We start from the raw sequence: 5,334 nt of genomic DNA, 5'->3' as shown, positions 1-5,334 counted from the left end.
TGGGTTTCCGAGGCAGTATCACTATGGAAGTAGGATTGCCCAACCTTCCTTCCGAGGAGTGGCTGGTGGATTTGAACCGCCAGCCGTCTGGTTAGCAGGCAAGTCCTCCTATCTTAGGGTTCTACATTTCACTGTAACATCTCACAAAACTCACAAATTGCCTGGGAAATGGCTCATGCAGCTGTGGAGGCTAGCAAGTCCCAAATATATGAATCAGGAATCAGGTGGCAGGATTTTCTTCACTCACAGGACTTCAGGGACCAATGAACCCAAACTGGCGGGTCAGATGACTGGCTGCTGTTTCAGGTCCCAAGAACCAGAGGTCTGACTATGATGAATCAGATGTAGTATCTAGAGCAATTGAGTGAACTTTGCCAAAGCATTCATTTATATTGCATGCAGACCATACCCTCAAGCAAACCAAGGGTGGTGACTTGAGTCACACCCTCTATTATGGTGGTGACTCAAGATACACTCCACTTTAACACTCCACTTTAATCCTGCCTTATTAACATAACAGACAACTCACTCCAAATTTGGACCACAACCCTAGGCATAGAGACTAGAATTTACAATATATCACAGAATGGACTATGGCTAGAAGGACCACATTAAATAATTCTATGTACTGCAATTAGAAATAATGTTTATTTTTGGAAAAACTGAGGGATAAAATTTCCCCTTTTAAAATCTTATCTAGGCTATGGTCAAAGACGGTCTGCACTTTCCATTGTAAGGTGAATGTGCATTCAAAGAACATAGTGCTGCATGGAGGATTCTGGACCATAAACTATTCAGATTCAGAGGCCAAATAACATCTAAAATGAGAAAAAGAAAAACAAGTGAAAAAAATGATAGCAAGAGAAAGGCTATACCAAGTAATATTTTCCTATTTCATGGAAAACACTATTCATATGGCAAAAGAATAGGAGATTTTCCCTTCCTTTCCAAAACACTAATAAGAATGTGGGAACACTAAGGGTCAATAGTTGTCACTGCATGTAACAACTTTAACAGATGCTGGCATCAGCTGAGTGTAAATCAGCTTCCCACATTAACTTTTTCCCTTTATATGTAGATCTGACGGTTCTATAAAAAATAAATAAAATTTGTAGTTACAATGCATTTGTCAATTCAGTTTAGGCACAAGGCAACTTCCACGGTGAGTAGAGAGATCAAGACAGTCTCTGTGCAGAAGTGACATGCTGCTTGCAACAAAATGGTGTATTGCCTAAGGCATTTAACTGCTAACCAGAAGGTTGGCAGTTCAAACCCACCAGCCACTCCACAGAAGGAAGACTGGGAAATCTACTTTCATAAAGATTCACTGCCTTGGAAACCCAAGGGGATCATTATGAGTTGAAATCGACTTGATGGCAGTGAGTTTAAACCTCTGAAGGGCTGATGTTCTAGCTGATGGGTTTGCTATCTTCACTTATGATAGAAGTGTTGACCAGGTGCTTTGATCACAGGATTACATAAGGATTTCTTGCTGTAAGTATTTTGTGTTTTCTTCTCTCACCTGTCAGGTTTGTGTCTTCAGATAATCTGAGTTGTCCTAGATCTTTTTGAGAAAAGATCCTTCTATTTAGCCTACTGATAACTCTGGAACTGGCTGATGCTTACATATGACTCATAGGATTGGTGGTATCACTAAGGCCAGGGCAGGTTCCTGAAAGTATGGTTGGTGGCTTGCCAATATAGCAGAAACACATTCTTTTTCTCTTCTCTTAAGGCAGGCTGCTGTAGGGTTAGATTCCTTTCTCAGATTTGCTGTTCTAGAATAAGAATGACTGCCATGGCCTGATGAGGAATGAATTTTGTTTGGGGTTTTTCACTCTTAAGTGAGTATTCAAGCTCTTTGAATACTTCATTAATATTCCACAGGCACAAGTATTCTCTGGCATTGTTAGCCATCCACCTCTCTTTCTCCCTTTTTATCTTCTGTTCTGGGTTCATATCCTCACTTTGTTAGTAGTGCTTGTTTTGCCTCTGGATGAAACTTTTATATCTTTTTGGGATAACTCATCATCTGATTTAATGTCATCTGATTAAAAAGGTCCATTAAGATTTTCATCCTTCTCTTTGTTTCCAGTCATGATTTCTGTTGGAACAACAGTTCCAGACTGACTGCAAACCACCTCTATAATTTTCTTGTGGTATATGGTTCAGGTCTGTGCTTGAAACAGTGACTATGCTTGTTGTTGTTGTTGTTGTTATGTGCCATCGAGTCGGCCCCGACTCATAGCGACCCCTCCTTGGCTGTGCTAGACAAGACTAAATGATTGCCACTGAGACTGATAGAATCTTCCAGATGAGTTCTAACTATTGAAACTGATCAACTGCTTGAAACAAGACTTGATTCTTCATAGTTTGAATTGAGGCTTCCAATTGTGCGTTATCAGATGGTTCCAAAAAACTGTGTATATCACTGTAACCAGGAAGCAAACTGGTGGGAGGTCCCACAGCATGGTTTTGCAGCACATGGATAGCATCATCTGGTCTATTTAAATGATCCTCCATTTGTGATTGCTCACAGATGCCCTTTAAGAAGAGCATTGCATCTTACAAATGCTCATGAAGTTGCTGTTCAACTCAGTTTTTCAGGGAGTGGAGTGAGCTTTCATAGCCTGGGGATGTAGGAGCTTGCCTTCCAGGTCTGGGCCACTGATCAGTACCTGTGAGAAGCAAGGATGATCCAATTGGTGTTGATGGAGTTGACGGAAAATTACTGCTGGTGTGGTCAGGTGAATCAGTAGATGTTAAAGTCTTTTCAAGCACATCACCTACCTGTGAACTTCCACCAGCATTCCCTCTGATTCCTAGAGTGCTATCTGAAGGGAGGAATGTAAGAGGCAGCAAGGTAAGGTGTACTGCTGGTACTGCCACAGTGGAAGCTGGACATTGGTGGAAGATGCACATTGAAGTTTGTTGGTGAAATCCAGTGTGGACGATAACTCAAGTGGTCATGTGAATGAGCTGTCATAACTACTGGATTGAGATGTGTGGGAAGTAGGGGTTCCCAGAACTTCACCAAAACCAGGCTGGCCTATCTCATTTGATGAATTTCAAAGGTCAGAAGAATTGTGGGTCCCAACTTGTATAAATAAAGTGCTTCATAAAAAGACAAGAAAGGAAGAAAAGACCAAAATGGATGTCAGAAGAGACTCTGAAACTTGTCCTTGAGTGAAGAGTAGCTAAAGCAAATGGAAGAAATGACAAGATAAAAGAGCTGAATGGAAGATTTCAAAGAGCAGCTTGAGCAGACAAAGCCAATTACTATAATGAAATGTGCAAAGACCTGGAGTTAGAGAACCAAAAGGGAAGTACATGTTTGGCATTTCTCAAGCTGAAAGAACTAAGGAAAAAACTTAAGCCTTGAGTTGAAATATTGAAAGATTCTATGGACAAAATATTGAATGATGCAGGAAATATCAAAAGAAGATGGAAGGAATACATAGAGTCACTCTACCAAAAAGAATTGGTTGACATTCATCCATTTCAGGAGGTGGCATATGATCAAGAACCAATGGTATTGAAGGAGGAAGTAGAAACTGCATTAAAGGAATTGGCGAAGAATAAGGCTTCCAGGAATTGACAGAATACCCATTGAGACATTTCAACAAACGGATGCCCCACTGGAGACATTCACTCAGTTATGCCAAGAGATTTGGAAGACAGCTACCTGGCCAACTGACTGGAAGAGATCCATATTTGTACACATTCCAAAGAAAGGTGATCCCACAGAATGTGGAAATTATTGAACAATATCATTAGTATTGCATGCAAGTAAAATCTTACTGAAGATAATTCAAAAACTGCTGCAGCAGTATATTGACACAGAACTTCCAGAAATGCAAGCTGGATTCAGAAGAGGACGTGGAATGAGGTATATCATTGCTGATGTCAGATGGATCTTGGCTGAAAGCAAAGAATACCAGAAAGATGTTTACTTATGTTTTATTGACTATGCCAAAGCATTCATTTATGTGGATCATAACAAATTATGGATAACATTGAGAAGAATGGGAATTACAGAACACTTCATTTTACCCATGGGGAACCTGTACATAGATCAGGAGGCTGTCGGTCTAAAAGAATGAGGGGATACTGCATGGTTCAAAATCAAGAAGGGAGTACATCAAGGTTGTATCCTTTCACCATACTTATTCAATTTGTATGCTGAGCAAATAATCCAAAAGCTAGATTACATAAAGAAGAATGTGGCATCAGGTTTGGATAAAGACTCAATAACAACCTGTGATACGTAGATGACACAACTTTGCTTGCTGAAAGTGGGGATGACTTGAAGCAGTTACTGATGAAGATTAAAGAATTCAGTCTGCAGTATGGATTACACCTTAATATAAAGAAAACAAAAATCCTCACAACTGGTCCAATAAACATCTTCATGGTGGATGGAGAAAAGATTGAAGTTGTCAAGGATTTCATATTACTTGGCTCTACAATCAACACCCAAGGAAGCAGCAGTCAAGACATGAGATGACTTATTGCATTGGGCAAATCTGCTGCAAAGGACCTCTTTCAAGTGCTGAAGAGCAAAGATGTCTCCTTGAAGACTAAGGTGCACCTAACCTAAGCCATGGTATTTTCAATCACCTCTTATGCATATGAGAGCTGTACAATGAATAAGGAAGACCGAAGAAGAGTTGTGGTGTTGGAGAAGAATGCTAAGAGTATCATGGTCTGCTAAAAGGACTACAAATGTGTCCTGGAGGAAGTGCAGCCAGAATGCTCCTTGGAAGCAAGAATGGTCAGCCTTCGTCTCACCTACTTTGGTCACGTTGTCAGAAGGAACCATTCCCTGGAGAAGGATACCATGCTTGGTAAAGTGGAGGGTCAATGGAGAAGGGGAAGGCCCTCAATGAGATGAATAGACACAGTGGCTCCAATGATGGGCTCAGGTATAGCAAGGGTCTTGAGGCTGGCCCAGGACTGGGCAGTGTTCATTCTGCTGTGCATAGGCTCACTTTGAGTTGGAGATGACTCGACGGCACCTAACAACAACAACAGCAACAGCAAACATACGGTTGGTGGCTTGGGAGATGGGTAACTAGGTGATTCACACTTGAAATCATCTAAATTTGGAGATGAATACATACTTATGACTAGAAATTGTGGAGGAATGAGAGGGTGGGGAGACAAGGCACTGATTATATTTAACATTTTCTTCCTGATAATTTGCATTTATTTAGGTTTTTAAAATTTTCATTCAATGATATTTTGAAGTTTTCAGTGCACAATCTGAGGAGCTCTGGTGGTGTAGTGCCTAAAGCGCTTGCCTGCTAACGAGAAGACTGGAGGTTCAAACTC

At 40.8% G+C, this 5,334-nt stretch overlaps 1 pseudogene; it reads right to left on the bottom strand.

Moving 5' to 3' along the window:
• Positions 1 to 1,622: 1,622 nt before the first annotated feature.
• On the bottom strand, positions 1,623 to 5,121 carry LOC103197400 (annotated as a pseudogene).
• Positions 5,122 to 5,334: the final 213 nt, after the last annotated feature.

This window comes from Orycteropus afer, unplaced genomic scaffold (assembly GCF_000298275.1).
Source record: "Orycteropus afer afer isolate SDZICR_OR568_19922 unplaced genomic scaffold, OryAfe1.0 scaffold00078, whole genome shotgun sequence".
NCBI lineage: Eukaryota > Metazoa > Chordata > Mammalia > Tubulidentata > Orycteropodidae > Orycteropus > Orycteropus afer.
The sequence above is the reverse complement of the archived record's forward strand: the minus strand, read 5'-3'. Positions and strand labels throughout refer to the sequence as shown.